Here is a 25,229-nt window from a genome sequence, read left to right as displayed (position 1 = left end):
CACTCTATTTTACCTGGATGAAATCACAGAGATTTAAGCAGAACAGTATTACTCCATTGAAACTGAAGATTCAGGTCAGCCCAGATCCTTACTCTTATTGGAACTTTTTAATTCTGAATATTTTGTATGGATAAAGTCAATGCAATGAAAGATACACAAACTCTTGCTAAGCAAACAGACATGTTTTGTAAATAAATAGCAAATGAAAACTTCCAGGTTATTTGGATTACTGAAAGTGTTTTTGTAACTGATACTTGCCACTCAAGAAACAGAATGTCAGCACTTACTGTTGTTAGCAACGTTTTATCGATAACACCACAGTTTATGAAGAGCAGTGCTACACAACAAAAGTCTCTTTAAAACTGTTTATGCATCCCCATAGCTCAAAACAAACAAAGGTGTATTTAATTTAGCTAGAGGCAGCTAAATGCTCAAAGAACTTGATGTTGATTCAATAAATTGTAACCTTTTAATGGAAGGAATGCAAAGTGTTTCAAGCATGATAAGGTTTGATAAGGTTCTCAGTTCTCTTTTCTGAGACACACTGAATCCACACCTGGCTGTACTTTCAGGTGCTGTTTTTAGGAAGGTGTAGGATAAAGGTAATGTTTTGTCAGTATTACACAAGGTTTTGCCATCTATGTATTTTGTATTTTGCTTTTTAAAAAAACTCTAGAACTTTTTGATTTATCATAATGTTAAGGAGGAGAAGGCAAGATCCTTCTATGATGAAAAAGGGCTTTGTGTGAGACAATGGGGGTAAGGAGTAGGGTAAGACAAAAGAAGTGGAAAAGCTCTCCAGGAAAGAGATTGGCTCCTTTTAAGCAGCAGAATAAAGGTTTTTATCTTGTGTATTGATCTTGACGTAAAATGCTGCAGTGGGACATCTTACTTCCTCCCTATCAGATGGAAAGACAGATTATTGTGGACATCCTATCTAATTTCTCCATACTCTCTTTATTTGCCCTTTCTCAACACTTTTGGGAGACTTTGAAAAATAATCCTTTTCACTGAACTTTTCTCATATCTTCTCTTTTAAATATTTTCTTTCTATTGCTGTAGGAACATTGGAACCTTTGGTTCTTAAAAATATCCTAGCTTTGCTCCTTACCTTTTCTCCTACTTCTGCTCCTTGTTTCTGAGGTAAAATTTATAGTGTTCCATTTGTCCTAGTTTTGAACAAGAAAACTTTCTCTGTGAAGAATATAGGTGTATAAAATTTTGTATATGAAAGAATTAGATATAAATCTTCTTGGAAAAATAATGATATTTTTACGTTCTGAGGTTAAATTCTGAGATTTGATTAACCTTGTTAATAATTTTTTTTTCTAACAATGGGTATTGTGAAGAACTCTGAGATTTTGCAGGTATTTATGGCACTGATCCTGGAAGGTTTTCTTTGGGAATAATTATTTGATCTGTAGAGGACTTCACCAGAAAGTAGAAAAGTTATTGCTAAACAAGAATAAACAAGGATAAACATTGATAATAACAAACATAATAACAAACAAGGACAAACATGGATAATAATACCACCAATATATACAATCAGTCTTTTGTCAGACAATGCATTAAGTATTTCTGTAACAAACACAGCTGAAATCTTCAGACTGGCTCATAATTAGGCTCCCTTCAAAAAGAAATTTGTTAATACAATAGGTACCAAATCCCAGTTCAACTTAATTTCACTGACTTTTGGACTAAAAGCATTAAGCTTGAACTAGCTAAAAATGTACAAAATGTGCTTTCAATTAAAGAGTAATTAGATACTCAACCACCCTTACATCACACTAGGGATTATCCAAGAAAGAAGAGAGGTACTACTCATGCAGTGTGTAAAACAATTTTCTTAATTAGTTTAAGCACTAATTGAGATTGAGGGAGTGTCACTGTGTCACAGCATTAGTTTACCTAAATGGAACCTTAAAACCACAAAGGTTTTGGCTTCTTTTGAATTGTCTCACTCTGGCCACAAAAATGGAAATTTTCTGTTCAGTTCAGGGAGGAGTGGGTTGGTTGGTCCCTGCACCCTTGTATCAGTAGCCAACTGAAAAACATGCTGACCTTTTCCAGAGATGGAGAATAATTTATTATTACTTGGTTGTTGTTTTGGTTTTTTTTTTATGCTACACCTATATATACCAAGCCCCAGGAAGAGCTGGGCATCCTCTGTGCTGTTGTGTGGAGTGTAAAACCCTTTCACTGCTTACAGCCTGCCTTAGGAGGCAGCTGGTGGAAAGCTCTTCAAGGGGACCATCAAATGGTGCTGCTGCCAGACAACGTGGCTGTCATGGTTCGGTGCTGACACCGTGCCAGTGCCCCCATGAAAATCCCTTTTCCCTGGTGTCTGCTGTGAGATGGGATCAGGAATAGAGCAAAGCAGGCTCCAGCTCAGGAATAGAAGGAAAAAATCTTTATTAACTTACAATATATAAAAGAAACACACAGAACTCAGGATGAAAGCCTTCCAAACATTCCTTCTCCCCCCAGCCAAGTTCCCAATACATCAGAGTAAGACAGAACCTTAGACTCTCAATTCAGTTGCCACCCCTCAGATCACCAACTCCTGGTCCATTGCCACCTTCTAGATAATCAATTCTCAGTTCATCAAGAGGAGAGGAGTCCCTCTTGTGCCATAGGCTTCCCCAGGAAACACAGCTGAAACCTCGTGTTATTCCTGTCACTCGTGGCACCGCCCGGAGAACATCTGCCATCGTGACCTCTTCCTTCCATGTCCAGTGCTCTCACCACTGTGCATGGACCAGAGCTGCTTCTAGGGTTTTCCTTTTAAGGGTGCTTTGTCCAGTTCCAAAAAGAGCACCGTCTCTTACCTTTGGGACACCTGTCCCCCCCCAAATTTCACCCCCTGGGGCCGAGGGGTCTCAGCACTGAACCCTCTTGGCTCTGAGGCATTACCTCCAAGACTTGTGTCCAGAGGCTGTGAGGGTTAGCCCCCCTCGTCATTCCTTGGTCTATGACAGGATCCTGTGACAGGGATCCCAAATGCCTGGCTTCAGTGCCATCCAGAATTGAAGCCTCGCCTGCAGCCTCCCAGAGATGGCTTTGGGGGGGGGTATTGAGTGATAACCAGGGAGTATGTGGAAATCTCAGATTGTCTTGAGGGTAGGCACTGACTTCTTGGCAGCACTGCTGGTTGCTGACAACCTCTACACCCCCTTCCCCTGTCAGGACCAAGCGGGAATTCTCTGGAATGAGTTGACTCTTCCTGCAAGCAGTTGTAGCCCCAGGTGACCATTTGCACACGAGCACTTTCAGATTGTTTGTGTGTACACACTGAGCTGTTGTTAGCACTATAATAACCTCAGGAAAAAAAAAAGGAAATTATTGTTACAACAGAATGAAGCAGTCAGACACTCTCATGCCCACTGCCTCTGAACTGAGAGCACTGGGGCAACCTGTGTGCCTGGATTCTTAAGGTTATGCCAAAGCACATGAATATGTGTTTGCATGAAATCAAGTATTGATTTATGCTGCTAATGAATATTACTGCTGTTGGGAGGAATTGAGTGATTGCTTTCTATCCTTTGAGTCCACCTGACTCCCATCAGAGCTGGTACTCAGCACTTCCCTTAGTAAGGCCCCTAAAATAGCAAATGGTAAAAAGTTTGCTGTTACCAGTATATTTTTCTTTCTAGTTTACTACTCATGAGCACCAGGTTATAATCAATTACCAGACTGATTCAGAAAGTCAGTTTTAAAACTTTGTGTTAAATTAATAATTTTACCCTGCATTTAACTTTGCATTTTTACTGCCATTTCCTCCATTGCTAGTAAATCTTGCAGCACTGGCTTTACCCTAGAAGAGAAGCATTAGTACAATTATGTCACTGAAGTATATACCCTGAAACTGCTCCCACCTGCTGTCATGAAATCCCAGCTTTTAGTTTTCCCTGTCTTCCTGGCTGGATATAAACAGTCTTTCAGACCCACTGCAGAGGAATTTCAGTAACATAATTGTTCCATTCTCTTTTCAGAGAGGGGGAAGACAATGCTCCCACAGTGCCCGCAGATGAGAAATGGAAACTTTTGAGACTGCTGCTTCAGTTGAACCACAAAGCCTGTATTGTTTGTCTTCATCTAATTCAGCCTTGATAGACAGCTGTGACAGTTGGTCTGTCCACATGGTCCAGGGAAATTCTGGGAATGGGCTGTACATTAAAAGAAGAAAACATATTAAATCTTCCAATTCACACTGTTAACTATTTTCAAATTGTCGTTATCGTTGCTTTTATAGCTACTTTGGCATAGCATTCAATAGTCATCTGTGATCCAAATAGTACTGATTTTAAACTTGGTATGAATGCTAATATGTAGAAATACCTATTATTGTTTTGAATGTTAGATTTGCTTTTATTCCATATCATCTCTTGTGCTGTCAGTAGCCATATTTTCTGTAGAAGGGAGATGCATTCTGCGAAGGTAATGAAAACACTGTTTGTTCACAAAGAGCATTATACAAATTCAGAATTAATTTTTTGGCAGAAAGGAGAACTTCTCTGCTAGACATATGCACTTGACGTGATTTATCTGAATAAAGCTAAATGACATTTGCATTACTAGGAACCTTACTGAGAAGAAGGACGGTTTGGAACTGAGTAAAATTACCCAACATAACAATAAACAGAATTGTCTGGATTATTTTCTACTTGGTCAGCCATGGAATTTTGTGATATGGTGTTGAGTAGAGGCAGAAAATTTTCAGTCTTTGTTCTCCTGTGAATTATGACAGTTCTATTTGTTTTGTACACTGCTGAGGATGGCGGTCTGGGCACTTACTCTGCATGTCCTGAGCCGGCCTCTCAGCATGGGGATTGCCATGCTGGGCCACACATGACTTATCTGACAGAGGAGATAAGGCAAGGGTAGTCTGAACCAGCTAGTCAACCTTATAGCTTCTAATTCCTGAAACACCAAGAAAACACCAGGATCCGAAGGACAGAGTCACTAATGTGGGAGGCAATAACTCAGATCACTGTAGCTATTAGTGAGGTCCCCTGTCCTTGCATGAGGGACATTGCAGAGATCTGTGTCAGTGGAAGAACCCCAGAGGCACAGATGGCAACTGCCAGTCTGGGGCACAGTGAAGTTGCAAACTGAGGGCTCACAAAGGGGAGGCCACTCCCTTGGAGCAGATCAATCACCACTCACAAAGTCATTCCCAGGCAATGGTAAATGCAGAGTCAGAAGGCACCCTTAATCCCCCTTGTGAAGGGTTATGGGGAGAGCTACTGCTGAATGACAAGTTATGAGCTCTCTGAGTAATTTATGTGTATTGGGGCAGCAGAAACAGCAGGACAAACCAACACAGTGCATGTGAGCTGGGTGAAGGGGGACCAGATATTGCTGACTACTTGAAGTGTTTGTAACTGGGTGTTCTGCAGAAACACATGCTTCCTTTGGAGATAAGTCTTGGTGCATTGCAATAAATACACAGAAAATGTAAAGCAAGCAGCCCACCATGAGGTTACTTGTTCATCTGGGCTTAGCAGAGTAACAATCAGCATGTTGTTCCTTGGGCTTAGAGAAGTTTATATTTCTTAGGGTTATCTCCATCTCCTGCCCACATTTAATGAAGTATAACCCCATTATCTATACAATGGGTTCAAGATTTCAGTGCTGGCCAAAACCACACTTTCCACCTGCAGTGTCTGCAACACGTGTGTGTAGCGGCTTCACTGGCTGCTGCCCCTCTTCCTTCTGCAGTTGCTTCCAAGCAGCTGCAGCCAGAGCCCAACCCCAGCACCTGATTACCAGACCCTGGCTTCCCACTGATCTGCATCATACCACAGGGCAGGAGAAGTCTCTGCTGCAATGGCCTGGCTGGACTGTCTGTAGTTTTTGACAGGAGCCTGATAATTTGTCTTAGTTGTCAGGTTTGGTACTAAAATCTTGGGAAAATAAAACAAAATTTGTGAGGTGGAAGTCAGCTGTTTTCTGCCAAGTGAAGGTCTGTTCTTGTCTCCTTGCACCCAGCAAGGAATGAACCTTCCAAAAGTGGAGTGACCCCTGCTGCTGACCTGACAGTTCTCAGGTTGTATACACAGCTCATTCAGATCTTCTCCCTTTGCATACAACACACTATTAACTACTGAGTGTTAACTGACAGGAACTGTAGTAGTAATATGGCAAATATTGACATTATGATGAAATCTGAACTAGATTTATTCTCTAAATAAACATGTTCCTTATCTTGGAGCTGGCTGATATTCTTGTAGCTGTGAAATACAGATACGTTGCAAAGCAAATGATGTAATGTCTCCACCAAATAGTCCATTATTTCCTTTTCCTGTGCTCCCTTCCTGTGTTTGCTGTTCTTTCAAGCATTGCCTTGTGCAGTGAAATTCTAGTCATATAAATACTACTACTGAGGAATTGAAGCTAGTAAATTTGTCTCAACACTTGTCAGACTTTTTTTTCCTAGGCTTGGCTTTGAAAGAAAAATAAAACCCACTGGTAAAAATACTTATAGCAGTTTTGTGTCTTAAAAACTGGATCTAATTATAACAACATATTCATTCACAAAACACACCCATTACAGATTGATCAACCCACATTGGTTGCGTGTTGGGAAAAGTTAAATTAGTCTTTCTGGTTTTGATAGGAATCCACGTGGAGGAATGTTCAGGAAGGGCTCTTGGTGTATTATTTCAGTTACACTGCACCCATCAGAGGTTTTATTGAGTGTGGAAAGGCTCTGCTGCTCTCCAATTGGAGTTCCACATGCCTACCTCTGTATTAATATTTTTAAGAAATCATAAAAACTGATAAGGGTGTTCTGAGGGTAGTGTAAGACTGTAAATTAATAATTTCTTCTTTAAGCCTACAGCTACTAAAATTTTGAATCAGTTTGCTCTCTGGAAGTATTTTTAACAGTAAATGTTAATGGACATAATGCTTCATGTAATTTTAGAGATTTATTAGAAATGTGAATTAAAAGTTTCCTAAAGATGCTGAGCAGTTGCACACTTGCTGGTCACAAAAACAATGACATAATACTTAAAAGCAACTTTGTACTTCGTCAGGCAAAAGCTGGCTCCACAGGCTTCTGATATACTGTAATAAGACATTGGGAATAGGAGGAAATCCAACTCTTGAGAGAAGAAGGGTGAATTGGGGCAGATGCCTGCTCTCAGTGATCATCCGTCTGCAGGTGATGTGTTGTTCAGTTTCCTCTGTAGTTTTCTGGAGCTCTCAGAAAAATTTAGAGCCCTTAAACTCTTAGTTAGACTTCTAACCGTGGTATGATGTGCTTTGCACTTTGGGCTGGGATTCTGGGCTTCCACTTACTCAAATTAGAGGAGCTTCTTAGAAAGCACTGTGCCTTCCTAATGCTGCCTTTTGCCCTGCCTCCCATCTTTTCTTTGTGTGAAAATTAAGTCATAGATAGGCGAACCAGTAAATTCTAGGCCTGATCCCAAAATATACTTGAGAGGTAAACAGGAATAAATTGGTGTGAGTTAAAGGATAGGCTTGATCCCAGATATTACACTGGCAAGTGTGGGGTAGTGGCTGTGTATGGAAACAGATGTGAGGTAGAACATGAGTCTAAGAGGAAATAAGAGTGGTCCCTGGCTAGTATCCTGGTTTGTATCCTAAAGGTTGACTCATCTGTGTTCCTGACTCTCAGAGGGTAATTGAAGACTACTGTTGCTGAGGAGATAAAAGTGCTTAACAGCCAGGTAACATAAAGAAAAAATAATTTTACTGAGAAATTTCAGCTGAATTTTGTTGAGATTGCAGAAGGAACAAGGAGAGGCGATCCATGCACGTGCAGCTTCACAAGAAGTCACACCAATCAGCATTTTCCAGACCCTGCCCGGGTGCAGCTGCTGTAAAAGCACAGGCTCACCTTCATTGAGTTTGACTGGTGGGCACAGCACTTGGTGCAGTGATGGCCTTGGACAAACAATTCCTTTCATGGTTATCACATCCACTCCAGTGAGATGAAGGGAAACTTCCTTTCTTGTAGAAATGGGGGGAGCCTCAGGGGGAATGATGGTGAAAAGAAAGAAAAGAAAAAGGGGAAAACCCTCCAGGGGTTGAGAACTGTGGAATGAATGCAGATTTTGGCCTGGTTTTTCTTTGTTGGGTTTCATGATGGCATCACCAGCCATGGAGTTTTCTTTGAGATGTGTTGTCCTTTAAACACCAGTGCTGCCTGCTGAAATGTCAGCTAGGTGGAGAACCACCCACTACACCTTCTGAGGCTAGACCATGCAGGACATGTTTGGAAGTGTTCATGTGCACATTTATTTGTGAAACTGTAGCTACCATTGTAAGCACACCTATGTGTGTGTATTTATCTCTTTAGAATACTGCACACTAAAAACTATTTTAAAACCAAAAGGAATTTAAATTGAATTCTAGAACTTCTAAATAAAGTTAATATATTTCAGTATGAAGACTAAATGCCTAGCATCAGTTCACCAGCCCTTTTGGTACTTGTATGATTTGTCTTCTCCCTTTGCTTAATGAATTTGTTAAAGTCTTATTTTTTTCTTTTTTCCCCATTATTCATTTTACAGCCCCAGGTAATTTCTATTGAATGCTGTTCAAGGCTTGGTTTGAAGACATTATTCACTTTCTCATGAGCCTTTCTCTTACAGTACCTGTTTGAATGCTTCAGATGTATTAAAACTTATCTTTCACTCCCTTTGCATATGCCTTCTCTTCTCTATCATGTGAGGATTCCTCTTTGATCACAGATTATCTGTAGGATGCCAGGCATAAGAGAAAGACACAGCAATCAACCATGTCAGAGTGTGACTCTTCATATGGACCTGCAATGCACGTAGTCCTTGTCCAGGAGAACTGGTTATACCTTAAATTAGCCTTCCTTGCAAATTAAAAACCCAGCATTGACCCAGCAGTCAGATCACCTCTTAAGTCTTCTCCCTGATTTGCTGGGATAGTTACTTCTAATGCAAGGTTTGCTTTTCAGGGCTGGGTAATTTTTTGTGATTCTTCCATTCAGTATCTTCAAATGCTTCTCACCAGTGTTCTTCCCATGCTGTTCTTCTATGCTGTTTACAGAGACAGTGGCTGCTTGGCCTTCCCCTGAGCCTGACCTCATCTTGATCCAAAGAGGCCCTCCCCTCCCCAAATATCAGAGAAAAAACTGAAGATAGGGTAAAAGAAGGAAAATATTAGATAAACTTGGAAAGAACTTGCCCTATAAAGTACACAATGTTTAAGCCTTGAATAACAAAGAAAAATAAAGTATAAAGATAACAAAGCAAAAACAGCAAAAAGAAATTTCCTTAAGTGTCTTTTTCACTAGCAGGGATGCGGTTGGAAATATTCCTTTTCTATTCCCATCTCAGCTTGCTTGCGTTGGAAGTGATCCATTCTGGGTTGTGTAACACCAGCTGACTAACCCACAGCCAACTCCCAAATCAGTGATCAGAAACCACATCCAGCCAGCCTCATTCCCTGAGACTGCTTCTCTCCTGCACCTTTCCCACCAGTGACAGGGAATTGGCTGCTTGCCCTTGGACAGCAACCCTTATCCAAAACCCTGGCTCTCCACCACATTCCCTGTGTTGAGTTACCTTCCCACCCCCACTGCATCTCCTGAGATGGAAGATGGTAAAGAAATAAAGTTAAAACACAAACTCCGTTCTTTTATAAAGTAAAGCGCTCGAGAAGGCCGGAGCTTCAAGCACATAAGCAACTCCAGTGCTTATTATTAAAGGTGATGTTTGTGTCCTAGGTGGAGACAAAAACAACATGATCTTACATAGACATAAACTCTTTTCCTCCCTTAGGCTTTAGTATAAATATACACTACAAACAGTGCTTTCTGAAGTGTCTCCCATGTAAACATCTGACAGTGGTGAGCATGAAAGAGATGAAAGCTACGGTAACACATGAACACATAACAGCTGAATATGATACACCATGTCAGCAATATTTTAAATAGCAGGTATAAAGCAGGTCCAGATAATGTGTGTTTAGCCTCATGTTGTGAAGATACTAGGGCTTTTCTTGTTGGTGCATTATAGGTCTGTATGAAGTGAGTTTCATTATCTGGGACCATAAGTTTACAATGGCTTGGTCTCTTTAGCTGGGCAATCATACATGCAGCCAAACAAAAAGAAAAAAAATGCAAGCCAAAGGTAGCTGAAAGATTTATTCATGGCTTAGAAACATGTAGTAGTTCATACAGATAAAGAGATGTTTACTCTAGAGAAATATAGAAAACAAACACAAAAGTGTCTGAGAGCTGTGTGCTCTTGGCAGGGAAGCTGCTAATGATTACCAGGAGCATGAGTCTCAGTGTGAAATTATAGGCTGTGATTAAGTGGATGTGCTACAGCATTTGGAAACTTCCTCATTTTACATTTTGACCACCCCAGTACCACACAATTTAAAATGGAATCCCAGAAACACATGAGGCCAGAGTATCTCAAAATACCTGTGAATAGGTCTGTAATGAATGAAAAAAGGTTCTTGCAGAGCCAAAGAATCTGTTTAAAACAGGACCCAAGGTATCAGGCCTTCAGAGGATGATGCGATGGCGCAGAACTTTTACAGGTGTCCTGTAAAGATGTGTTAATTGCATTATATTATCCAGCCACTAGATGTCTGCATACTATAGCTTCAGGCAGGGTTTGTTCCCCAACATAAAAAGCAAACAAAGAAAATGTTTATGTGCAGATGTCTCTCACTGTATCATAATTTGGCATCTGTTTTTATCTGACCTATGCCCCTCCTACAAGGAAGGATCTGTGGGCAAAGAGATACTCTATAATAAAAAATTATATGAATGAAAATGGCTGGTTTCTGTTAAAACTGGAAAGTAAACAATAGATTAAGCCAAATGTCAAGATCACATCTATTCAGATAAAATTCAAAAATACCAGAAATTAAATACAGCAGGGCCACCAGTGATTTTAGGAGAACCATAAGTCCCAGTGCTGGTTTGACTCCAGTCTTTCAGGAAATTCCACTGGTTTTTGGTGCTTATAATTTGCAAAATGGAGCATCATCTGTTTGATTTCAGTGGAACCAGAGCTGTTAGGAAGTGGAAGGTGAGCTGTGAGCACTGTGAGCCCACAGATATTCCCCCAGTGCCTGCTTTGTAGTAACAGTGTTAAAGCAAGGACACATCTGCAGAACAGCCCAGACTAAGCGTGCTCTGCATGGGCAGTTGTTTACAGACTTGTTTGGCATAAACATTTTTCTCACAGGGTTTCCCCAAGGCACAGTGATCAGCAGCCCTTCCTAGGTGCTTGCTGTGCTGAAATGCAAAGGGTAGGATGGGGAAAAAATTCCTGTGCTTTCAGGGCCTTTGCTACTGCCTGGAAAGCAGGTACTGCTTGAGTTTAGATACCCAGCTTCAAAGGCCCCTCTTATCTGAGTTAATGGGAATAAGCAAGGTCTGTGAAGTTTTGCAAAAATTACTGTTTTACACAAGGCAGCCCCTGCAGTGTCTCAAGTGACCACCACTACAGAGGCAGATTAACTGGGTCCTATAACCCTTGAATTGAACTCTTCCTCCTCTCTCCAAAGGCCTCCTCACATTTTCAGTAGGTTGCTTTTATTTGTTCCTTCAAAATTCACCTTCCTCTTGCTTCTCCTGATCTGCTACCCTTCCTTGCTGTTGTGAATTCTTTCCCAAACACATTTAGTAGTGGGTGGCTGCAGACCACAGACATTTCTTGCGTGCTACTTCATATTACAGTATTCATCCTTTTCCAGAAAGTTTTAAATAATGTTCAAGACTTTCCCTGCTTCTTTACATCTCTTGGCTAGTTAATAAATTAACAGATCCTAAATTCAGTTTCTTATTAACAAAATTGAATCTAATACTAAGGATTCATTCTCATTTTAGAGTTTATTACCATAATTGTGGTTAGTGTTACATCACAATTAACTTTGTTTTTAATAATTTAAAGGTTAACAAGCTCATTTCACAGCACTTTAATTTGGGTTCATAAAAGGAAAACAGGAAGATCCGATAGGTATTCTGCATTTACAAACTGCAGAAATTTTCTTTCACTGTTCTTAAAAGTGAGTGCCAAATTTGTGAAGCTTAGGGACAGATTGATGAGGAATTTTTTCTCTTTTTAAGAAGTGGAGGAATCAAAAAAATGTCATTGCTATTTTTTTTTTTTTAATTAGAGCAGAATCCCGTTGCTGTTTATGGGAATGCTAAACTGTGCAGTTCTTCACTGCTTTTTTTCTTAATTCACAAAGCCCCTGAAATGATTTTGTGAAGATCATTTGTCTTGAGACAAATGTGTGCTGAACCTTAGGGTCTCAAACATAAGGATTCGATGAAGCCCTTGGAAGACGTGTCTTTGTTCCACGTGCAAGTAAAGGAAGTGCCCTTCTTGACATTTTTAGAACTTTTCTAAATTGCAATGAAGTTTTAATTAAGTTAGAATATGCTAAGTTACTGAGATTTTAAATTCCAATCAGTTTTAGCAATGTTTTATAGGGCTTCTGTTATATTAGCTAAATGTCTCTTTTCATTGAGCCTCCAGCTCAGACCAACCTTCATTCTACATTTGTTTTGTTGTGTAATTCTTTGATTTCTCAAAGAGAGAGAAAAGGAAAAGGAATGCTTTTTGAGAAAGTATCTGTCAGTTGTCCTGTAAATGAAGAGAGTGATAATATGTGGTTACATTACCAGCTCTTAATAGGAGAGACTTTGTGATCTCAAATACACACCTTCTCTTGCTAATTAGCCAGTTAAAAAAGAGCAATCTGGTATTACCTGGAATATTTTCATATAGAAAGAAATTTAGTTCGGTGTAGATGAGATTGATTTTATATTTTTTAATAATGCTTCTTTCTTACCAATTTCTAAGAAGGAGGAACCAAAATATATTCAGTTTTGGGCAATGAGAGACCAGGTGAAGAGACACCCCTCTTCCCCTCACTTTCCTTTTGCCTGTTCCTTTTTTCTGGTAGCCAGAAGAATGAGAGAAAAGAATCAAAACATGGTGTCCTTTCCAGCAAAAAATTCCAGCTGACATTTTAGCTGTAGTGGATATCTACACGCAGGGATAGGACTGTTGTTACCCAAATCAAAGAAGTTGCACCTGTAAAAGGAAAACAATTGTCTAGAGCAAGGAAAGAATTAGAGTCAAGTCCAAATCTGCTCCCGAGGGCTTTTCAATTGGTAATTTAATGAGATCATGTGGGGTTTTATATCTCCTTGTCTTTCATTAGATTTTAATTAGATATTTTTCCACTCTCTCCAGACAGAGTCCTCCCATTTTGTTGTTACATCGTTCTTGTTTGTACCCAGAAGCACAGCTTTGCCTTCAGAGCTGTGGCAAAAATACACTCAAGTCTGTGTGTGCAATCCAGACTGCACCACCACAGGGACTGGCAATTACTTATGATCAACCAACATTAAAGTGGAAAGGTTCACTCTATTAGGCTTGGTCTTTATAAAAGAGACCACAGAAATTTACCCAGTAATTCCTTCATCAAGTTGAGAAGCTTGCACTGACCTTCTGCCTCATCTTGAGTTGCCTTTTATGTGTTTTCTCAATGCTTTACACCTGGCACTATGTGTAACCATATTTGGACTACCTGCAGTGCTTGTGTGGTTTTCAAATCTTTTGTTTCACCACATGCTATGTTTATTTATTTATTTATTTACCTTTCAAGTCACTTTGCTCATCAGCTTTCCTCCAGCTTTTCTACTTTTTACTTTTCTCCTAGATTCATTCTGTCACATACCATTTCTGTCAACAGGCCTCACACAGGCTGTGCTTGCACTGTGTAAGATCTGTGTGCTCCTGGATCAGCCTGTGGTACAAATCCAATCTGAATGAGGCACGGGCACATTTCTGATGAATTAGCCAGAGTACAGTATATGGATATATGCCAGGCTTTATCCCAACTATGGGTAAACAGATGATGTGTATTCAGCATAAAATTAGAGTGGGCAGGATGAGCTAAAAACTGATCTGTCAAGACAGATTGAAGTTGTACTAAGAATTCAAAATATTTGGAACAAATTTGAACCGACAGACTGAAGTTGTTTTAGTGCTTTGTGTCATATGGCCACAGGGTTTCTGATCTTGTAATAGGCATCTTAAAACAGGTTTACCATCTTGTCTATTTACAGCCTCAGTAACACTAATGCCAGCAAAGTAATGAACTTCCTGCTATTAAGACCAGAAAGGGTCCTTTGGGTAATTTCACCTGATCCTTGAGTGACCCAGACAATAAAATTTCCTTCATTAATCCACAATGTGTTCAATATCCTTCTGTCATTCTGTAATATCAAGGCCCCATGGTGGAAAAGAGGTGAAGCATCCAGTAATACAATGTTGTTTGGACAATACAGTCTATACATCATCTGGGAAGCACCTGTCTGAGATTTGTACATGGAGTCACATTTTCACACAGAACCTTGGCAAACCTCTTAGCTTAGAAGCAGCCATCCTCAGCCTGGGTTTTGGCTTGACTCCCTGAGGAGTAAGGCACCAGCCATGGATAAGAGAGAGCTGTGGCTGGTGGTTGCCACATTAGCTAACTCCATTGCCTGCTGCTTGCCAGCTGAAGTCAGCATTTGGCCACTGGAGTCAGATCATGCTTGAGAAGGGTTTACAGGCTTGGCACATCCACGGCTTGTGCCTTGGGCAGACACAGGATGGAGACGCGGGAATCCTTCGTGACCCATGTAGCTAGAAATATACATGGTCCTATGCTTGGCAAAAGTGTAAGGAAGCAAATTTTCATTTGTTGAGGGCTTATCAAAATGAAGAATAAATGTTTTTAGCCATAAACTGATTTTATTCACAAGAGTAATCTTTCTAGCAGCTTATGGTCTAAGAGAGCACCACTGGCCCCTATGGCTGCAAAAGAGAGCAACCTAAGGAAAAGTTCCTCCATTCCCACCAGGGGAAATCCAGAACTGAACTCTGAACTTTATGAGAGGAAAGTTTTTCCTGTTCGTTTGCGTACCTGCAGATCAGTTATACTATTGGGGGGGAGTTGAGTGAGACAATAAGAAGTAACAGAGATGCATGAATTGACAGAAATAAATCCAGAATATTTCCTGACACTGAAATCAGATGACAGGCCTTAAGTGAAGTGCCAAACAAGACTGCTTCCAACAGGGACACAGGAATCTATTTGTGGACAAACTGAGAGTGACAAAGATCTTTTTACTTCAAAAAGTTTTTAATAAATAGATAATATCTATTTAATAAATAGATAATATGGAGGACTAAAGACATAGAGCATAGGGACTTCTTGGGAAAAATGTTTATCACTTTCTACCCACTTGATTGCATAAGATTCAGTGTATCTCATGTTAAAATGATTTGATTTGGCTAACGTGCTTATGCTTTTCTCCAAAAATGACAAAGTCACATTTTTGATCTAGTAAACAGCCTACCTTTTTGCACATTCAAATATCATCTCCCAGAAATAAGTTTCCTGTGGTTTTTCACTCCTGTTAGTCCTTCAGCTCCAGCTATAGGACAAATGTGTCTGTTCTCTTTTCCTGACTCACAGATCTCCAAAATGCAAATATATCTTTGATATATTTTAGGTACTGGACAATTGGTAGGGATGGTCCAAATATATTATGTCTTCAAAGCTGTGTTAAGGACCTATAGCCTATATACCACTTCAGCCAAGTCATCTCTGAGCAGTAGGAGATGGCCTGGAAGTTTATTTATTGCCTGCTTCTCATGTTTGTTGTATACTTGCACAAGTTTCCCTCTAGGCAGGGCTGTAGTAAGATATCCTAGTACTCAGAGTACCTAATAGTTTACCCTTTTAATAAAGCAGTTTGAATAACTACAGAATCATAGAATGGCTTGGGTAGGAAGGGACCTTAAAGGTTATCTTATTCCAACTCCCCTGCCTCGAGCAGTGACACCTTTCATTAGACCAGGTTGTTCAGGGGCCCATCCAGCCTGGCATTGAACATTTATAAGGATGGGATATCTACAACTTCCCTGGGCAACCTGTTCCATTGCCTCACCACCCTTACAGTGAAAAATTTCTGCCTTATATCTAATCTCAATCTACTCTCAGTTTAAAGCCATTATGCCTTGTTCTATCACTACAAGCTCTTGTAAATAGTCTCTCTTCGTGTTTCTTATGGGCTTCCTTCAGGTAATGGAAGATGCAATTAGATCATCCTGAAGTCTTCCCTTCAGGCTAAAAAATTCCAACTCTCTCAGCCTTTCCAGGCAGGAGAGGTTGTCCATCCCTCAGACCATTTTGTTGGCCTCTTCTGGACTTGCTCCAACAGGTCATTGTCTTTCCTGTGCTGAGGACCCCCGACCTGGAATCAGTACTCAAGGTGGGGGTCTCACAAAGATGGAGTATAGAGACAGAATCACCTCACCTGACCCACTGGCCATGCTGATTTTGATGCAGCCCAGCATACAACAGCCTTTGATATTTTTCCAAATACTTAAATTCTCAAATAAATAATTCAGTATTAGAGTTGCAGGCACTAAATATTGATTATTCACAGAAAGTTACTACAAAGTAGATTTGCTTCTGCCTAACTGTGTTGTCAGTCTCTTAAGAACAGGACTGATGGTATGGCTGGGCCTCAAGGGTACCTGCAGTGAGATCACATTGCTTTGGGACACAAAGGCAGGGCCACCCCAGTGGCCTTGGCAGAGGCTGGAGTTTCACTGCTGTATCCAGGTGCTCAGGTCTTGAGCTGGAAAGACTTAATGAAACTGCTTGGTCCTTCCTGTTTCACTGAAGGAGAGATGCAAAGGGGTAGTCAAAATGTAGTTTATCCACCTTGCTATGTGCCCTACTTGGGTGAAGTTCAACCAGGCACCTTGAAGCAGGCTCGGCAGGAGCATGCACTCCCAGAGGAGGTCTCCCCTTGCTGTGCATGAGCCTGTTGGTGCTGTAAGAACGCAGCATGGGATGTTGAGCTGCCATATCTTGTCCTATCCCAGCACTGAGGCAAGGGTGGCTGATGGGTGTAGGTGTAACTTGCTTTAGAGACCTCCCCCATGTGAGCCTTCCCCATCTCCTTGGAAAGCTTCTCCTGCAGGCTAACTGCACTCAGCTGCAGTGACTATGTCCCCTGCCTTGTCCCCATCCCTCATGGGTTCTTCAGGGAATGGCAGTGCAGTAGGGAACCATGAGAGCTGGGGGCTCCCTGGGGTGGCAGGGCTGGGCCTGGCAGGTGCTGCTGTCCCACCACCTCATCCAGGAGCAGCCAGGGGCGCCGGGGCACACTGTCCTGTATGAGGCACCTCCCTGGTGAGGAGCAGCCCTGGAAGTGCCCTCAGGCAAAAACCCAGAAATTTGTTCTGTGCCTAATAGCCTTTTACCTGCCTTAAAGCTGTGCATTGCATTTGTGGACAGTCCTATCCTCTGAGAAAAGTCTGGTGCCCATCTCCACTATTTTCTGCACCAGGAATTTTTCTTAGTTTTGTTGTGACTGTCATCTCTGCAGATGATAGTCCCACCTGAGACTGTGATGCAGGTGACCGCCAGATGTTACTGATTCTGCTGGTATCACCTCCTGGTGTTTGCTGATGTCCCTCTTTCCTGCCCTCTTTGGGTCCCTCACAGGGCTTACTTTGACAGACAGAAATTTGACATTGGCAGTGTGAACTCTGCTGAATTGTAAAATCTGCACAACTTAATTTCATGGGCCTCATCAACATGTCTTGGTACTAAAGCAGCTGATTAAACAGTAACTGTTATCCCTTTGTTGTTGAAGGAAAAAGTAGAACAGTAAAACATCTTGCATGTTGCCCATCTCCTGAAGGTAAAAGGGTGAAAAGGAAGAAAAGTAAACAACTATGCTTTGGATAAAACAGAAAACCTCCTGATCAGAAAAGGAGTGATTTACACATAATCCTCAAATGATCATGTGATAATCAATTTCAAATCAATATAATTTCACACCTCTTTCACAGCTCTTTCTTCATTCCTTGTGAACATTATTAATCCATAAGTGACATCAAACAGCTCACTGGCTTCTAGTGGTGAGGAGGAATTTTGCTTGAGCAGTCTGGGAAGAAGAAGCCAAGAGAGAGGTGAGAGGACCTCGTGGTGGTGGTTCTCAAAGGCCAGGCACTCCTCTTCTACTCAGTCAGGCTCATCCATCTTGGTGGAAACTCCTTCAATAGTCCTGTATTAAACACAGAGAGTGACCTGTACATTCCTCCTTGGCACGGGGTTTTACCACCTGGCCTGAGTGCCAGTGCTTCAAAAGGGCTGTGTCAGTTTCGGCTTGAGGTGGCAGGATGGCATGGAGGGGAAAAAAAGAAGATGTTAATGCCATGAGCCTTCTGAACTCTTGTGGTGAACAGCTCTGTCACCCCATCCTGGGGCAACCCAGCCTGGGATGAAGGTGTCCTGCTCTTCAGCAGCTCCTCCTGAACACTCTTGCCCACTATGTTTCCTCTGCCTAAACAGGGGAAAAGCAGCTCTCATACACAAAGGCAGAAACTGGAGTCAGCTTTTTTGCACACCCGACTGATGTTTCCAAGTGTTGCCACCAGAGGATGTACCAAGCACATTTTTTGCTGTATCAACACATAAACATACAAACAGATTAAAACAGCCAGATTTACCAGCAGAGGTAGCATAACTTCTGTATCAACACAGGAAGTATCAGTGTAAACAACAGTTCTTGAAAAAGAGAACAGAGAGAGGGGTAAGGAAGTTACACACTGTATTTTCTGATGCAATTATCCCAGCTCTCTAGTATTTAACATATTAAATAGTAAATGCATTTCTGATTTCTTTAATGCACTGCTAACACTGGGAATGTCTAGCCTAGGCCCCTTTCAGTATTTACCAGAGTTTCTATCAAGGACAGCAGCCATTTTGATGTTTGAATGTTTTTCATTGCAGTAATTCATCTTCTAGATCTGGGGTAGTCAGCAATTTAGACACCAGATAGAACAGAGTGCTCAAAGAGACAATGGCTACTGGATGAGGCACTGACTCAAAAGCCATTTGAAAAATGGTTGCTATAAAAAGGAATGGTAAGAGGATCAACTGCAGATAATTAGACAGCATTTAAAACTGATGTTTTAAATGTAATCTTCTCAAAGACAATTGTCAAAGATTTCTTACTAGTTACACTCTGTGTAAACAAGAAAGTATACACTTTTAACTGAAAAAAAACCAAGTTGATCTCACCCTGGCATTTCCCCCCTTATTACAGGCACTGACTACTTCTAGGAAGCCACAGATATACTTCAAAATGTACATTCTGAAAGTGTATAATGTTGTGAATCATTCAGGAATAGTCACCCTGCATTAACTGTTTTTAGACTTCATTAATGGTCTGACTCTGATCATTCAGCATCTGGTCCAGTGACAAAACACACCATTTAGTGGAAGGGAATCAAGCCTTGAAAAATAGATATCAAAATTATTTGCCATCATATTGTGAAATAAAGATAATGTGTTACAGGAGTTTTATCTTTTGTGGATAACTGAGTCATGTAGTCCTGGTCCCATCCTGGAAACAACTCATTTATGTCTCTGTGTTTGTTTAGGCACCAAGTCTCAACAAATAACTCAGGAGTTATTAACTTTCTAAAACAACTTGTTTACTCAGCACATGACCCCTCTGTATTATGATAAACAAACATGAAAACAGATGGATTAAGGAAAGATTCTCTGCTCTCTGTTGAAGGCTTCTGAGAAGAATTATTCTGGATACGTGGTAAATTGCAGTTATTGTTTATTTGAATGGGGCTTGTCAGTATAAAAATTAGCAGAATAATTTCCCTTCAGTTACAGTGTTTGCAACATCTGCAATTGCTGTATTAGAGAGCTGTGGATGAACAGATTCATCTTTCAAATTGTAAATACAATAATATATTTTCAGCTGGCAGTGTACTAGGGTTCATTTTTTGACCAACCATACGCGTTTTTCAGTTGTTATTACTATAACTAGTCACTTAATCCTGTCCATTTGAACTCCACTTGCAAGTGCTGGGAAGCTTGAATGTTGTAGTAAATTTGTTTATTGATCATCCAATTATAAGACATTTATTTCTTCCTAGTGGCAAACAAGTAAATTCTGAGTTTTTTCATACTCTTGTATTCTCATGGCCAGTGTTAAGTAACTGTCCATGACTGCTAGAGGCCCTGGCAGACCTGTAGCATATCAGGTGCCTGATGACTTCTTCTGAAAGTGGGAAGTCACTCCTCCCCCATCTTTGTGAAAGCAAACAGGGAATTTGTAGCCCTTGGCAGCCCAAGTCCCTGCTCACACTTTGGCCCATGCAGTACACAAGCCATCATCTGAAGCTTCTCACAGTACTTTCTTTGAAATCCCTTAGTTCTAAAAAGTTAGGATATAACATTCCTACTCTTGACTGCCTTTGAATGTTCTGTTTCCTTTATTTCAGTAGCTCAAAAGAAAATCAAATACACCGTAGAAATCTTATACTCAACTGAACAAACAAAACCCAATCAACATCTAAGACACAGAGGAAGAGAACAGTTCAAATATTAGTGTATTTTTTGTTAGAGCCTGACTGACTCCTCATTCACTCATCATCTCCAGTGTGCTGGTGTGGGGAGGAAGGCACCCTCTGGATACAGGATCCTCTGAACCCAGCTGTGCTCCAAGGCTGTCATTACAGCTAGAAACACCAGGCAAACAGACACCAGGGGCTCCACAGGGCAGACTGAGGAAGAAGTTGCTTCTGAGAGCCCTTTTTATGAAGAGGCTGGAGACTCAGGCATGCCTGGTCTAGTCAAGCCATTCCTTGAGATGAAGTCATTGCTGCTACCATGGGCCCAGCTGTGCAGTCCCACACCTCTGGAGTCTGCACCTGAGCCTCAGAGAAGCACAACCTCCAGAGGAGCCTTCAAGCAGGGGTCAGGACTCTTGCAGCCCCCTCCTCTCTCCTGCTGAACTGTCCCTACACTCAAAATAGGATCCAGTTCCCTGTCCCCAGGAGCACCTGGCACATGCACTATTTTGCCCTTTTGTTTTAGCATGGTGTCTGCTATCACTTGTGACATCAGGTGTTGTCACTTGTGCAGCTGGAGAGTGGGCAAGCCCCCATAGATGCAACAGGTAGGACAATGCCTGAGAAACTCCATCACAGTGCCAGATAGGGCTGGTTAGAGCAGCCTTTAGTCCTGGCAACACTCTTAGCTCTGGTATTTGCACACATGCCCCTAAAACTGAATTTTTTTCACAGCTGTAATGTCAGAAATCTCAAAGGCATTTTTGATTAGCTTGTTGTGGGAGATTCCAGCTGTACTTCACATGGTATTCTTCTCTGTAGTGGACAAATCTGGAGCCAATTTCTGGGGTGTAACTTCATCCAAACCTCACTGTAGTTACTAGAGCTTCTGAGACTTCTCAGATGGGTGGCTGACAGGAAGCTGCCTGGTTACATGAGTTTTAACACATCTTTGAGCTAACTCTGAGACTCAAATGCAACATCTGCTAGAACACACCAGGATGTCATGTGGATTTATGATATTTGCTTGAGGATTCTGGAGTCATAAACCAATGAATGGACTACAATGAGATAAATACAGTATTTCTTGTCTGTCAAAGGCAATTCTGTCCCAATACTCCTCAATGCATTATTTAATTGAAAGCAGTTCCCATTTTGCTCAACCTAGCGATTTAGAAGTTTAAAAGATAAGCTACATTTCTTTGTTTGACTATACTGTCAAATGCATTTGAAAATGAAATTCTCAATCACGATGATGTTAAGACTGCTCTTTATGTTTGTGGGTTTAAAATGTTAAACCTAATAATACTCCTTTTTTGAAACTGGGCCAATGCTACTTCACTTGAAGTCAATGGGAATTTTGCCAATGACTTAAATGAAAGTGAAGTTGGGGACTATATACTAGCTTTAGGCTTTAGGACTCCACGGGAGCCCAGTACTTCCACTTTGTGAAAATTAAATATTTCCAACTGCACTGATCTCTCTGACTTTAATTTGCTGCCACTTCTCCAAAAATGCATTAAAATGAACGCTGACAAAGAGGGAAATATTTTGTTATATTGCTGCCAGATTCCAAAGTTTTAAAGCAACAATATACCCTTGCTTTTTTTATTCTTCTTTCTCCCCTCCCCAAAACATTTGCATTTCTCAAAGGCATGAGACACAGTGCCAATCCTCCAGGCAATTCTTCACACAAGGAGAATTGTGAAGCCCAGGTAAAGTCTGCAAGTCTTCAACAAGCCTGTGCACAGCCTAGGAGCCCACCTACACAGAGTGACTGAGTAACTATAGCTGCTGTAAAGACTCCACAGGTTTTTTGAAGACTGTTGTCTTTTAAAAGATTATTTAAAATATTGATGTGTTTTTCTTGTACTCATCTGTCTTGTCATAATGGCTTAAAAGGAAGGGTAAGAAAAGTTTAGACATTCTGTGGCCAATTCTAACCAAATTGATTAAATAAGCTCTTTTTCAGTTATTATGAAATCCTAATTAATTCAGTAGGCAGATGAAAGGTGGACCAGATAAGTTTAACCTGATGTGGAGAATTAATAGTCCTTTCAGCACTCAGTCTCTGAAATGAACACGATATATCTCACAGAAAATAGTTTCTGGGTTTGGACCAGTACTTTATGAACCGCAAGTTATTGCACCAATTATGGCCTGAGAATGCAAGTAAAAATGAAGAAAAGCAAAAAGGAGACAGGACAAAACTCACTACCTTACTTACACATCAAATTTGAGATGTCAGTCTCCCCACACACCAAATTAATCACCTGGTTTTGGAGAGGCTTCCTTCCTCTCCTCATGTGGTGATCAGATATCTCAGAGGTGAGCACTGCAGCTGAGCTACAAGCCAGGTGGCTCAGTGACACAGAGTCGCTGTCCCTGCTTGCCCAATTTCCTAGAACCAGCACACCTTCCAGGCTCAAGCTGAGGGTTTATCTGCAAAGGAATTCAGAAAAAGTGTGAATACACTTCTGAAAAATTAGAATAATGAAATGGGTTAGGTTGAAAGGGACTTTAAAATTCAACTAGGTCAACACATAAATATCATAAAAACATCATATTTTACCCATAATTTCTTTTTCAGACATAATTTCAGCACAGAGGAATACTAAGAGTCTTGTTGCAGTGGCATACCAGAAGACACGGTCTGTCTCCCTCTGCCCAGCAATTTTGAGGAACTAGTTTATCCACCCCTTGAAAAAAATCCCAGTACTCTATAAGTAACTGAATAGCTCTGCATACTTTGCAGGGAAACATGCAGAATTCATCCTCTCCTTCCTTCTGCCTGATTTAGAGACTCAGAATATCTACCAGATCCGACAGACTCTGAGCACTTTGGAACAGCAACGCTTCCTGAAAACCAAAATGTCTGCATGATTTTTTTCCACAGCAGGGTGTTCATTTGCAAGTTCAACCTGAAGCATATTAAAAGTGTGTTATTATGTCTTTCTATAAATTATATGTATGTGGTAATCATTCCTTCCTACTCTGGATGGATAATGACAGATTCGTTTTATTTATCTGAGAAAGATGGAGTTTGGGGTACAATGTAGTGGTTAAATAATTGCCAAGTCACCATAAAGACATTACTCCATCTAATGTGCACAATCTCACATTCAGTCAACTGATGATACAAGCCAAGCAGAACTAATCAAAACATTGAAGGTGGATGCTTGCTGCCAGCATCTCTCCCGCATTTACCAGACAAGCTATTTACAAACCTAGAATGTGAGCTACTTAACTGTGAGTGAATTGAGTTTTGAAAGTAAAATGTAGCTAAAATTAAATAAAAATGTTCACTTAGAAGAGCTGGGGAGTTGCAGGCTGGCTGCAGATTAGATTTTCAGTAGTCATATCATTCACCAGTGATGATATCTTCACTTCTAGGCTTTCACTGACCTTCTGAAACCATTGTTTCATAGAAATGGATGTTGTCACTAGATTTCCCAAAATCTTAGCAAACACAGCTGAAAATAAGCTCCAGAGATCCCTTTTTCACCTCTTCAAAGGGATCAGCTGTCCTAAACCTTTCCTAAGGGAAGTTTATGCAGCCTGTTATCATTTTTCTAATATTGTGGCCTGAGACCCTATGAGCTTACACAGATCTTTTCTGCTGATTCCTCCAAGTTGGCACTGGGGCTTATCCTGTTAGGCAGTCTAGTATTTCAAGTGTACAAACATGTTTTTTTTCTCAGTGTTATATTATGACCAAAGGAAAAGAAAAAAGATAAAGAAAAATCAATTAGTGAAACTCACCAGATGAGATGGAGGATTATCAGTCTTAGTTAGATCTATTGACCTATTTTGCTTTTTGTGACAACCTGTTGCCCTTTCATTTTAAAGAGCAATCTACCTTGGTTTGTTGCCCCCAGATGCCAGCCAGGATGCTTGATCACCTCTCCCTCCTCAGCAGGGGCAGAAAAAGTCCATAGAAGACAAGGAGAGACTCTCCATTTACTGCCTTGGGCAAAACATAGTTGACTTTGCAAAATAATCTGATTTACTAAGAAGTAATAACAGAATAGGATAAAACCAAAACTAAACCCACTTTTTACCTGTGTCCCCTTCTTCCCCTTACCATCTTCCCAGTCCCAGTTTCACACACAATCCTTCTGCCTGTTTCTGTTTCGAGTGGAACTGGAGGATTGAGAATGGGGGTTGCCGTCACTTCAATATTCGTCTTCTTCTTTGCTGATCCTTCTCATACCCTTCCCATCCAACATGGGGGCCCTTCCATGGGATAGAGTCTAATCACTAATGGGATACAGTCTTCCACCAGCTTCTCCAATATGGTTCCATTCCATGCACTGCTGTCTTTCAAGAACCACTCCAGAATGAGTCCTTTCCACTGGGTAAGATCTGGACTGTTCTGGTGTAAAATGGGGTAAATAAAATCAGTAAATGGGTAAAATGTAAAAATGGGATATGAATAAAGGACTTGATTACTAGAAAACCTGGATTCCAAAATATCCATGAAAATATCAAAGTTTTGATATTCATAAAAATATGGACATATTCTCTACCAAAGTCTTTCGGTATCTTAAAGTATGAATAGTAGAAAAGACGTTTAAAAATTGCATTTGTGTACATCATGCACATTAAAATCACTGTTTTAAATTTGAATGTTATGTGCTTATGTGTCTAATTGTAATGAATGGACTCAGAAGCACTACTTAGTAGACTTAATTTCAGAATTTTCTAATTTCTGAGTATTTGAAATGGAATTTAATATTCCATTGTCTTATTTTTATGCAGGAATATCTATTTCAAGTAACAGACAATATTTAAGTA

The 25,229-nt window shown here is 40.6% G+C and overlaps 1 protein-coding gene across 2 annotated transcripts in view; it reads left to right on the top strand.

The window, feature by feature from the left end:
• The window catches only part of CA8 (carbonic anhydrase 8), a 78,627-nt gene that overhangs the window by 44,028 nt on the left and 9,370 nt on the right, over positions 1-25,229 (top strand). The window contains exon 9 of one of the 2 annotated variants that reach the window (XM_063169210.1): positions 3,996-4,674. The exons of the other annotated variant lie outside the window; for it this stretch is intronic. The gene's annotated coding sequence lies outside the window, so the exon portion shown is untranslated. Of the gene's footprint in view, positions 1-3,995; positions 4,675-25,229 lie in introns of those variants that run through there. 2 annotated transcript variants of the gene reach the window in all.

Source organism: Melospiza melodia, chromosome 1, assembly GCF_035770615.1.
Source record: "Melospiza melodia melodia isolate bMelMel2 chromosome 1, bMelMel2.pri, whole genome shotgun sequence".
Lineage (NCBI taxonomy): Eukaryota > Metazoa > Chordata > Aves > Passeriformes > Passerellidae > Melospiza > Melospiza melodia.
Note: the sequence above shows the minus strand (reverse complement) of the source record. Positions and strands in the feature narration are given on the sequence as shown.